Source organism: Megalops cyprinoides, chromosome 11, assembly GCF_013368585.1.
Source record: "Megalops cyprinoides isolate fMegCyp1 chromosome 11, fMegCyp1.pri, whole genome shotgun sequence".
Lineage (NCBI taxonomy): Eukaryota > Metazoa > Chordata > Actinopteri > Elopiformes > Megalopidae > Megalops > Megalops cyprinoides.
The window spans coordinates 1,616,828-1,629,634 of NC_050593.1; the positions used below are offsets into that span (position 1 = coordinate 1,616,828).

A 12,807-nucleotide genomic window follows, 5' to 3' on the forward strand; every position below is an offset into this window, starting at 1 on the left:
ATGCTGCACTCATCAATGTGGAGTAAATCTAGCCCATGGAGGTCATTAGTGAATTGGTCTTGTGACGTTCAATGTCTGGAGCTGGTGTGGAGGAGTTCCAGGACCATGGGTATGAATGAGAGGGCCTGGTGTGTCCCTGTTTAGTCTCCTAACAGTTTTGTGCTTTCGGGGAGATGCACATGAACTTAGTCACAGCTAAACTTTGCCTCAGCATGCTCCTTTATGCATTAGACCGGTCAGATATTATCACGTAAATATGTTGGTAGAGAAGAAGTGGCCACACCTGTCGCAAGCAAGTGCACCTACTCCTTGACAAATGGGATGCATACAAAAGCAGAGGAGTCATGTGACTGTATTTACAGAAAACCCCATGCCCAGGCAGGTGGAGCTTTAAACAACATGTGAACTCAGGATATGAACACAGTGTGCTCAGGTGAGTAGAATACACTGGCCTGATTTGGAATGGTGGCTTGAACAGGGATGCAAGGTATGAAATCTTTTTCTTAGTTTAGTTCTTTTCTAGTTTTTTTTCCATATGCTTTTCATCCAAACAATTCATCATTGTGGCTCTGCTAGAGACAAAACCAGCTTGACAAGTTTCATCCAAGAAAGAACATATTTGTGTTGATAGTCTGCTCTTTTGAGTACATACATTTTCTTCCTGTGCAGATATATCTATTGTGTGTGTCTGTGTGTATGTGTATATATACAGTACGTATAAGTATGGAACATATGTGTTTCCATAATAAGAATAATGTGGAATAATGTATGACGGTAATATATGAATAGCTACATCATTCCAGGAGGACTGTGTCACACCCAAACCGTGGGTCAAACCATTGTCATGTTTGCATTGACACTTTACCAACACATCATAGGCACAGAGGAGGTACATCAGAAAGTGATACATGATTGCGCGGGGGGGGGGGGGCTCAGGGCTGACATACAGACATGGCGGACCATGTCTGCAGGCATTGAGCCCGTCTGAACATGCATCTTTTGGCATGAGTAACAGTGTGTAACTCCTGCCTTCCTTGCAGTTGGTTATATGCTGCAGATTACCATGCCTCACAGACTGCTATCTGTTACTGGGCTTGGATGGGGTGTGACGTGATAAATTCGAGGAATGTTATGATTTGTATCTGGTTTTCACTCTTTTCACTTGAATATAAAGGGGTAAACTAAGTTCAGGCTGAACTTTTGCCAGAGTGCTGGAGTCCAGAATGTCATTCATCTTAACAGTAGAGGTATCCTGGATCCTTTTGAAAGGAATTGCTGCCATGGAAGCGGTAATTCAGTCACCACTAATTCGGTACTGCAGAGTGCCTCAAATATTCCCAACTGGCAGGAAATGACTGGGATTCTCGTGTGGCTGATGTAATGTGGCGCTGTCTCATATTTATTTTGTCACAGACAGGCAGCATCACCAGGGGTTTCTAGGTTTGTAGTTCAATGTGCATAAATATATAACACGATCATAGCTGTAATTGAGTCTGTTCACATATGGCAAATGCTTCAGACATTTTTCATTCAAGTAATAAACTCACCATCTCTCAGGAATCAACAGAGGAATCAATGAAATGTATAATTCAAACTTCTATTACTGATGCTTGCAGTGTTCATGAGGAAAATTTCATGTTCATTTCACAAATTTGTAAGGAGGTCTCTTTAATTTTCAAACTGATGGTGAGTTAGTATCTTTGGACAGCAGTGCCATGTATTTTGACATTCTTTTTTGTGTCTTCTCTTATTTAATGTGAATCATTTCAGATGTAAATCCAATTGAGAGAGTGCCTATGAGAGATATTTGAATATGCTCATGTTCAAAGAAGTAAGTGCGCAGTGCAAGCTAAGCCACATGCAAACACTGAAATCAAGTTGAATTCAACTGAAAATTGAACTGCTTTGTCAGTGTTTCAACAGTGCATCATAAACACCATCTAGGGCTAGTGGTTAGATTGGCAGAAAAAGCTGGACCTGTTGAAATTTTAAGAATTGCGAGCAAAAATACAACATGATGATTTAAAGAGTAAAGTTGTTATTTTGCACTGTTATGATGTACACACACAAAAAGCCAGGCCTGTCGCTACTGTTGATACTTAAGCTATTTATAGATTTCTCAACTGTGTTGTTTATCATTAGAAGTCAAACACAGTGTTAGATTTATATGACAAGAGAAACTAACTGGCTCTTAATTATGAAAAAATGGTTTAGTTTTAGAGAGAGTAACTGTAGCTGATTCTTACTTTAAGAGATTAGCCAGCTCTTGGTTTGAGAGAGTAACTAGCTCTCTTTTAGTTTACATTTTGGACACACACTCACACTGGGAGAAGAGGTCAGCTTCAGCAGAGCAGAAAAGAGGAATGTCCATACCAAACTCATCATATTCACTGCCATAAGGCATGTTTCTCTTCCCTTCCACAGCAAGGAGATCTAATCTTGTTATTGTATCACAGCAGACTCACATACATATGTATGTGTAGAGTTCTTCTCTGGGTTTATATATATATATATATATATATATATATATATATATATATATATATATACACACACATACACACACTATATGGACAAAAGTATTCGGACGCCTGACCATTACATTGTAATGACATTGTATTCAAATACATAAACTTTAATATGGAGTTGGTCCCCCTTTAGCAGCTATATCAGCTTCCACTCTTCTTGGAAGGCTTTCCACAAGATTTTGGAGTGTTTCTGTGGGAATTTGTGCCCATTCATTCTGTAGAGCATTTACGAGGTCAGGCACTGATGTTGGATGTGAAGGCCTGGCTCGCAATCTCCGTTCCAGTTCATCCCAAAGGTGCTCGATGGGGTGCTCCATTTATGAAATCAAACTGTTAATAGACAGAGTACAGTCTTGTGTGTCTTTGTTTTTAAAAAGTATATATTTGTTTTGGAACCTTTCTAACCTGGAAAATGTCTATATTTTATCTCTGTTTATTTTCAGTAATTACAAACAAGAAAGCATAATATACAATACTGTTTCTTTGTAGGTGTTTTATTTGTCATATGCAGCCTCCCTTATGCAGTATGGCTCAGGCGACATCCATATCCAAAGACTTCCGTGTTTTCAACATCACTGGCATTTGAACAGCTGGGTCTGTAAAATCTGGATGCTTGTGCCTGAATGAAAACACAGTTTCTCAGTGAGACCACATTGCTGTGTACTAGCTAATCTAAACCATTGCCCTTTTGTTTATAGCAGAGCCAGGTAGAGAGAGAGTCGCGTCAACTCTGTTCGCTCCAATGGACCATTTTTTTACAGCAATGGCGGATCATGGAGCCTCTCAATAGTTCCCGGAAGTTATCAGCAAATACTAGCAGTGCATTAGAGATTCACTTTTAAAGGGTAAGACGTTAAAGAATCAGATTGGATATTATCAGCACATCTGAATCAAATTAATATGTGCATTAAAGCATGTTAGCCCTCAGTTACCATGGGATTACAGAAACCACCATCTGAAGTCTCCGTTAACCACGTGATGATCAAGCATTTTGAACTTCCATTGACACGACTCTCTCTCTACATGGCTCTGGTTTACAGGTCCTTGTGTTTCCTTGTCCTGCCTCCCTCCCCGTCCACCTGTTACTGAGCCACACCCATCACCTGAAGCCTGTTTCGCACACCTGTGTCATCATACCCTGCTGTTTCCTTTGTTCTTTGCCTGATTGTCTCAGTGTCTTAGCTGTTTCGTTCTTGTCATTTGCTTGCTCTTTTTCTGTTTGTTACCAATTCTGCCTGTCCTGGATTTCTCTTTCACCTGCCATTTTTGGATGTGTTCTGTTTTCCATTGGATTTTTGGCTACTGATTTGGACTGTTTTTCTGACTGCGATTTTGCTTGTGATTTTTGGACTGATTAAAGATTAGCCTTTTTGTACTGCCCGCGCTGTCTGTGGCTGGGTTCTTTCCCTGCAACCCCTGACACTGTGGGCTTCACTGGCACCATAAACTTAACTTGTAAATCTTGCTCTTCGTTGAGATGTGGGTTATTAATCTGGTGTCTCTTCCATCCATCTTAATTTTTTTTCTCAGTGTTTAATCAAATTCACAACTTGCTCCATCAGAACCTTTTTCAGTCTAAAAAATATATGCATATGGCACCTTTTTGTTATACATTGACACACTTGTAGCACCGTTCTGCAGCCAGCATCCCAACCAAAGGCATCTGGTGGGGATGTCCTGGACGACTCCAGTCAAAATATTCAATGACCACATGTGTCTGTTGAAGGAGCACTCAGTACCTCCATCCAGACAGCCCAGTGTGCTTAACAGTGGGAACATGTGAGCATGAAGAAGAGGAGAGGATGAGGCAGATGTGTTTTCAGATGATGCTTCTCCATCATTCTGTAGTGGGAGGTTTAATTTCACACTGCCTGGGCCTCTAGAAAGCCCCTCCTGATTACTCCTGCTGTGCCATGCCTTTGAAACTGTTCCCCCTTAAAGCAGAAACATTTTTCTTGTATCTCTTAGGCATGTGTCTCTTAGCAGACACACTCCTGTTGCTCCTGAAGGTAAAGCCCATACACTATTCCTGTAGCCTTCAGGGTAAAACACATACACTCCAATCGCAAATAATGGCTGATGTTACCTTTCATAGTCATACCCAGGGGTAACGTGATCATCTGTGATCTTGCCCTTTTTGGATAGATGGTTGCATTTATAGTTGCATTATAGCCTGCTGTGATTTATTGCCAGGGACTAAAGAGTCTGAAGCATAATTCACAAATGGAAAGTTGTGGATCAGATCAGAGTGATAAATGATGACGTGGACTTGGTCAACAGCTTATGATCCAGTCCTGGAGGGATTCCTGTTTCATGGTTTGCGGTCAGGGCAAACTCTAATTCCTGGAGAGGCAGTGTCAACTATGGCCTCTGTGCAGATCACATGACCTGGGTCTGTGGAATACACTCAGTGCACATAGAAAAGTATAGCTCATATATCACCAAACTGGAAGAATGGCCTGTTTGCAGACAGACAATTACCAAAATTAAAAATAAAATAATTGCAATATTCAGTTGTTTGTGTATGCATATGTTTGTATGTGCATTTGTATGTGTGTGAGTGCGTGTATGTGTACGTGTGTGTTTCTGTGTGTGCATGTATGTGTGTGCATAAGTGCATGTGAGTGTGCATGTGCACATGCGTGCATGTGTGTATGTGTAGCAGGGAGGGCTATGGTGAGTTGTGGTGATATTTCAGGGAAAAATAACACTTTAAGGTGGTCCAGATTAGATAAAAATAGATTTAGAAAGTAGATTTCCAAATTTAATAAAACACTCCCTTAAAGCGTTTTCTCACCAGGGGAGTTATTGAATCTATATTTTTATTTGGATTCAAGGACCTGCAGCTGCTCTGCTTCAGTTCTGTTTTTTTTTCTGGATTAAATGCAGGGGTGTAGGAGTGGGACAAGAGAGGCACTAATCCCCAAATGGTAACATTTACAAACTAGCACTGCTGGTGTCTGACGAAGACCAAATGTGATCACAGTATTACTACATTCTGAGTGAGAATGGAGTTATCTCTCACTGCTGGTTAGTGTGGCTGCTGAAACCAAACCAAGCTACTCAGAGAACAAAATTTCCTCACTGTGTTCCTCATGTGTGCTGCCAGTCTGTAAGGTGTGCTGTCGATTTTCTACTGTATGTTTACTGTGAAAGGTTTACTGTAAGACGAAGATCTCTAGAGTCTGTCTTTTCAGTGCCCTTGCATGACATAAGCAGAGAAGCAATTCTAGTTAATGCACAATTTGCTGTAGGCACTCATGGACACTTAATTTAAACACTTGTTCTCTTAAACATCCTCTCCCTTAAACGACTCTCCCATAAACACCCATACCCTTAAATTCTCACTCCCTTAAACAATCACTACCTTAAAGAATCACTCCTTTAAAGGTCTTTTCCATAAACACCCATACCCTTAAATGCTCACTCAAATAAATGATCATTCCCTCCAACACTCATTCACCCTCCCACAAATGCTCCCTTAAACACTTACTCCCATAAACAGTCACCCCCTTAAATGCTTGCTGCCTTAAACACTTGCACCTGTAAACTGTAAAAATAATTATTGTCACACTCACTCCTTTAAACAGATGCTTCTGTAAAATTCACTTTCTTTAATGTCTCTCCTGTAAACACTTGTACCCTGTAATGCCCACTTCTAATAAACAGTCTATATACTGACTATAATAAACAGTCCCTTGCATATTCACTTCCATACAACACTTTCTCCCATAAACAGTCTGTCCCATACAATTAAACTTTCACCCCATTAAACTTTCACACCCACATCCATTGTGACGTGGTTATCATGAGCTTTTGTTTTCTGGTAATTGTGTGTTTAAGCGTGACAAATGCAGAGACTGAATCTTTGGCTAAAAATAGCTCAGGCTCCATAGTAAACATTAATTTCTGCAGCAAAGCCTCAAGCTCTTTTTAAGAACAAAAGTCTTTGTTATAGTATTTCAGAACGAAAGTTTCTGCATCAAAATGTACAGAATGTGCATTTGATGCACATACGTTAATGGGATAATGATGATGATGATGATGATGATGATAAGAAGAATATCCATGCTGGTGTTGTTTATTTAGCAGTGGTAGTATTTAGAAGTAGGTAACAGTTGCTCACTGTTCAAAGTTCAACATAATTCAAAATCTGTGCTCACACTGCCTCCTGAATGTTTTTTGAAGTTAAAATAGGGGATGGTGCTGAAGTCTGAGCTAGGCCTATTGAATCTGAGCCAGAGGACACAGAGCCTGAGTACACAGATTATTTCCTCCTGCTACAGGTCATTCTGCCCTCATTTCCTGCCAAACCCACCCCAATCCCCCCCCCCCCCCCCCCCCCCACAAAAAAAGAAAACGCTGGGAAGCATTTTAATTGGTGTGTTTTATTTTGGCACAGCATTTTAAGAAACACATTGTTCCACCTCTGTAAGCTTTCAGGAAGTCTTAATCTCTGGAAAATGAGTATTTCTCTGGAAGTTAGGACACCAGCAAATTGATTTCATTTTCTCTTTTAATTGAAACTCAGACTTCGATTCAAATCTCTACTTTGAGAATGAGAAAATAAGAAGTCACAACATCTGCTGTGAATCAAACTGGGCAGAGCTGCAAATGCTCAAAATCTAAGCACTAAGGACAATGTTTGCAATATAAATGCAAGTGTTTCCTTTTCAACCTCTGATGGTCGGAATTATGGTGCTCCAATTACTGTTGCTGTATATCAAATGTTCCATTTTTGGAAGTTAGGAATCATTGGATGGTCCTATATTTTACTGTAGCAACAGCATGCATATACTCTCTCTTTGCTGTGTTCTACAGCAAACATACAATCAGTGATCCTCTCTCTGCATAGCAGACTGTGTGGCTGGGTCTGTAGCTGAATCACAGGGTCAGGGATAATGTGGGTGTCACCAAGGGCTGTTTTTCAGAGATGGACCAGGTAGATAAGGGTGGGGGTAGGGGTATGGAGGTAATTAGGTGACAGAGCCAGGATGAGTGCTTGTGTTGTCATGTTATTATGACTCAACAAATGCATCCTTTCCAGGAAGAGAGCCTCTTGAGAAATGTTCTTTTTCAGTAAGAAAACCTGCCCATGTTCAGATTCAAAGGGAACTGTCTCATGCTCCTTGTTATTGCCAGTTTGTAAAAGACAATAAACCCAATGTTCTTGGGAAATGAGAACATTAATAAGGTGAGAAAATTGTTTTTGATTCATAACAGATTTTTTTTTCACAATAACACCTCCTTTATCTGTGTGATGACAGCAGTTTGTGAAATTTATATTCGTTACACAATAATTATATACTGGTTAAAGTGTTGCATTTTTATACTGTATATTGCATATCAGTATTAGCCAAGACATAAGGCATTAATGTACATGCTCAGGGAATGGCTGAGGCTAAAGCAGCAGAGGGAAGTTGCCTCATAGTGTCATAGAGAGTGAATCCCTCACCCTTTGTGATGAGTAATGTGTAATGTTTGTAATGATTACGCATGGCAGTGAGTCATACAATCTGGAGTATTAAGTGGAATGCCTGATATGAGGCCCCTATGTGACAGTAGATTAAAATGTGGGAAACCAGAGATCAATCTATCTAGTCTGTAAGGAAACACTTTTATTATGTATTATAACACCAGTTGTTCCTGCTCTCCCCACAATGAACCGTTAAGAGAGATGATTAGCTCCAATCGCTAGCCAGGAAACATGACCAGAACACTTCATTATGTGTTAACGAGGCAAAAATTGCAGGTTGGATTCTGAGATGTGTTACTCGGTCTTTTGAGGATGCATTTTATTCCATCTGCCTACAGTTGTCGATATAATCTACTATGAAATTCATCAATCCAATAATTTTGAAGAATTTAAGAGGCAGGCTTTGTGAGTATTTTAAGGTGATCCACAAAGCTTTTTCATGGTAAGGTCTGTGAATAGGTGGAAATTAGTTCAAAGTAAATTTCACTCTAATTTGAAGAGTGTTTATTCAAACAAAGAGATATTCATGTATGTAATAAGCTCTATGTTTGACAGTGTTCATTATTTTGGAACCTTTAGTAGTGGGCTTCACATGAAGCTCTCCAACAGGCTTCTCATTAAAAAGACTTGAGTGCAGAACCTAGTCTTAGAGCACCATGGCAGTATTTCTCATTGACTGTGGGGTTGATTTGGCTAAACCAGATGGACTGTAAACTGCAGGAACACATCAAAGAGATGGAGGAGGAGGAGGGACCTGACAGGTAATCTTGCATTACGGTGTAATGTATTTCTGAGGCATGTTAGTTTATAAGGATTTACTGAGAGCAGGTCATGGGTGAGTGATGAATGTCTGGCCAAATGAAACAGCAATGAGCAGAAAATTTAATCCCATCACATTGTGCAGCAAGCAGCGGGAGGTATCTGCTTACTCACCTTATGACCATTGTGTGATATCTCTGTGTCTCAGCGAGAAGATATATCTGGTGCAGTGGCGGTTCTAGCTTGTATGGCTCCCTGGGCAAACCCCCCCTTCAGCACCCCCCCCCCCCCGACCAACAAAAAAAAGCCATTCTGCAATAATAATAATCAAACTGTAATTTTTATTCGGACATTTGGAACAACATATTTCAGAAGTGCCACTGAATTTGCATTGAAATACAGTATATGAGTCTGACACCCTAAATACATTTGTTGCACAATTAAATATAACTGTCATTATGCACAATTCATCAAACTCTCAGAATAGGAACCAAATGAACCATACAACCTCCTTGGCTAATTCTAGGCATAAGACACCCCAAAAGACTCAATATTTCACAAAATATACAAAATATCAGCATAATGTAGATGTCTTTTAAGTTAGCCTACAACATTGGAAATTCCCCTTACTGAGCTCAGGACCTAGTCAATACAATCACAGAAAACCTTTATGATGTCACCTCAATGAAAGTTAACCAAATCAATAATGTGCTAGTTAGGTTGTAATCGTTTTGCTGCAGGCTACACATTATCATCATGAAACTGTGTGAAATTATATCCAATGTTATGTAAGCTAGTTGGACAGAAAACAGAATATTGTCGCCCTATGTGTAATAGCATAGCAAGACTAACGGGTGTAGACTGCGCTGTGTATATTAACTAGATGTTATGTGGGTCAGGGAGCGAGCGAGTTTCGAATCTAGGTTCTCCCTGCTCATTGCCAACCCCTCTAGGCCAGCGTCGTTGCCAGTTGAGCTAAAGGCAAATTGCCACCAGCCTGTCGGCAACAACCATAGTTAACCAGTTCTCAGGGAGTGACGTAACCGCTGCAACCACTCGGCTACCCACTACCTGCTGCCCCACAGGCTTTACACAGGACTCACACGAGCTACTCATTTCAGCTCTGCCACACACTACAACATAGCAACATAGGCTGACAAACATAAGTGTTATACTAGCTAACTTCATTACATGCCTAATATTATACTCATAAAGAGATGACATAGCTGCATACCTTTATCTTTTGCATGTTTCTCCTCTTCTTCTTTCCTCTTTTTCCTAAACTGGGCACCTGACCTTTTCTTATCTATTTGTGATGATTTGGCACTTGAGCATTAATACATTACCCATCCTCCAACACTGTCAACCAAGCGTCAAGACTAAACCACTTCACCTTGGTGGTGTGCAGACTGGTTTTATATTTTTCTTAACGATTAGGCACAAACCAGAAAAAATGCAACAATATGTCTGTGAAACTACATATTCACAGTATTATGAATGAATTGTGGTTTATTTGGTAGCATTTCGTAGTGTGACTGATTTTACTAATTGCATTAGTACTGTACAAATTTGATAGATTCCCCCGCACCCCCTACCTTGGGCTTCCAGTGGGGAGACCTGAGGTCCACATACCCCCGCCCCCCTCCCCATCTCATACTTCTGAGGTGGGCATGGGCGTAATTTATGGTAGGGATGGTGGGGATACGTCCCTACCACTTTTCTGATTACCTAATATTGTCCCCACCATTATTTGATATTAATTGCATATGCGTTTAAATCAAATATTATTTCCATTTACAAAGGGTTAACTCCCTCATGTTCCCACTGGATGAGAAACAGAGTTTCTATTGGTGTTTCTTCGCTCTGTTCCCCTCCCCTAGGCTCCTTTACAGTGAAGTGATTGCTGGAGTGCATTTTGGATGAAAACAGCGCAGTGCGCTCTGCGCTTAGTCAGAGGAGAGAACTCGCTAGAGCACATTCCAGGCTGTCTGTCGCAGGTGCTTTGCCTTCTGTGATCATAACATTATGGTACCCAGTGGTGGCTGGTGAGCTGGAAACAGGGGAAGCTGAAACTTTACCTTTAAATCTATCATTACTTTCAACCTGTTCCCCTTTATGCTCCTTGATTAACAATAAAACAAATAATTCACAGAATAATTGACTCCCATTATAGGTATGCCATACCTAAATCTGCCACTGATCTGGTGACAGTGATTTGAGTTCATTAAAACCAACTGTGATATATTTGATCAGAGGGCATGTGCCATGTCTTGCTGAAGGAAGATGAAATGGAATCTTTGAAGAGTTGAAAAGGGATGTTGAATTCAATGTGTCTTTTGTAAAGATAAGCCTAAGAGATCTACACATATCTGGAAAAAGTATGCAGGCCTAAACCTTTGCCTACTTCCCAGTCACGTCACAGAGCTTTTGCTTCAGTAAGACCCCACAGGAGCAATGATATTATTTGTAGTTTGAAAATATATCTGCTGTTCTTATTGGTTTGCATGATTAACTGAGTTTTCAGTCAAGTGATGTTTGGACAGGTATTAATCAATGCTTATAGTGCCCTCTGCAGTCAGATTGTCAGAGAGTTCTTCACGGTGCCCTCACACTGAAAAAAAAAAAAGACCCCTTGTTAGGTTAACTTCTGGGAATATGGGAGGAAAGATTTGTTACATATGTATGGGGCATTATGTCACTTGTCAGTGACTGCACGTCTGCCATAAAGTTATGACAGATACTCAAGGGAAACACAATAAGTACCATATAGTCTTTGCTACAGTCTGATTTTAGGTGCCTCTCATAACATCTCTCAATGGGGAAGCAATAGCATTCAGGGAGCCACCAGTATTAGAATTAAAGTAGTAGTCTGCTAGCGTTAGTATAGAAATCAGTATTCAGAGGTATTTGTAGTGTCAACAACTAAGAAAAAATATAGATAGTAATTTAGTAATTATAATATTTTATTATAAATAGTGCAGTTTCATAAGGGAGATAGTCAGTCAGAGATAGTCTTGGTTTGCTACACCATTGGTAAGAAACATTCTGGTCCTACATGACATCACAATCCTCCCTGTGGTCATCAGTTCCCAAATCTGGGCCTTATTATACTATTCCAGTGACTTATGCTGGAGGCTCTGTGTGTCATGGCAAAGTTGAACCAGTGTCGTGTCAGGGGAATACATTTATAGGGTTGGACTGAGTTAGATTTATTAAAAGATAAGGCACCGCAGAGGACTGTCTGTCAGTGCTCTGCTTTGACAGGCTGTGAAAGGAATGTCATGAACACCAGGATCCTTGTGAAGGCCTGGTTCCAACAAAGGTGATGATGATGGGAACTGCTCAACACTCACAGGCCGTGTCTGGTGTAAACTGGTAATAGTACCCCATTCTTAATTTACCACAATCACCACATACAATTATCTGATCTCTAATGCCCCTTTTCCACCAAGGCAGTTTGAGGGCCGGTTCGGAGCTGGTGCCTAATCTCGAACCAGTTCTTTGTGTTTCAACAGCCAAAGAACCGGCTCTCGGCCAGGAAAACTGGTTCTAGAGAGGCACCAACACTTTGCTGGTCTAGAACAAAGAAATGCTACGCAGGGGCTGGGGGCAGGATTGTCGTGTCCAATAAGACCGACTAAAACTTTGCGACTGCCATTTTTTTTAAAAATCAGAGCTAGTGTAGTGTGTAGTCTGACTCAAAAGAAGAAAAAGAAAAAAAACTTTTATTTTTTAAATGTTTCACATTGTTGCCAGCGAGCTATGTATTTCTTAGCTGTTTAACAAGCTACTAATTTCTCACATCAATGTTACAAACGAAACATTGATGGCTAGCTAGCTGGCGGTCGCCTATGTTATGTTCGATGCTGATATCATTGATATGAGAAATTATTAGCTATGCTTGGGTAATGTTAGCTGACCAACAGCTAGCTAGCTAGCTATGGTAACCTTGGTAACATTAGCTAACGTTAGCATGCTACTTTCTAACATTGCCATTGACTCACCTACCAATGTCACTTAACATTTGGCTTCAGAAAAAGCTAA

General features: G+C 40.4%; 1 protein-coding gene across 2 annotated transcripts in view; it reads left to right on the forward strand.

Annotated features, from left to right (window-relative positions):
* Window positions 1-369: 369 nt before the first annotated feature.
* Window positions 370-12,807, forward strand: part of LOC118785488 (rho GTPase-activating protein 6-like) — a 118,417-nt gene continuing 105,979 nt past the window's right edge. Inside the window, exon 1 of one of the 2 annotated variants that reach the window (XM_036540174.1) lies at window positions 370-433. The gene's annotated coding sequence lies outside the window, so the exon portion shown is untranslated. The other variant, XM_036540173.1, reaches the window with a different exon arrangement.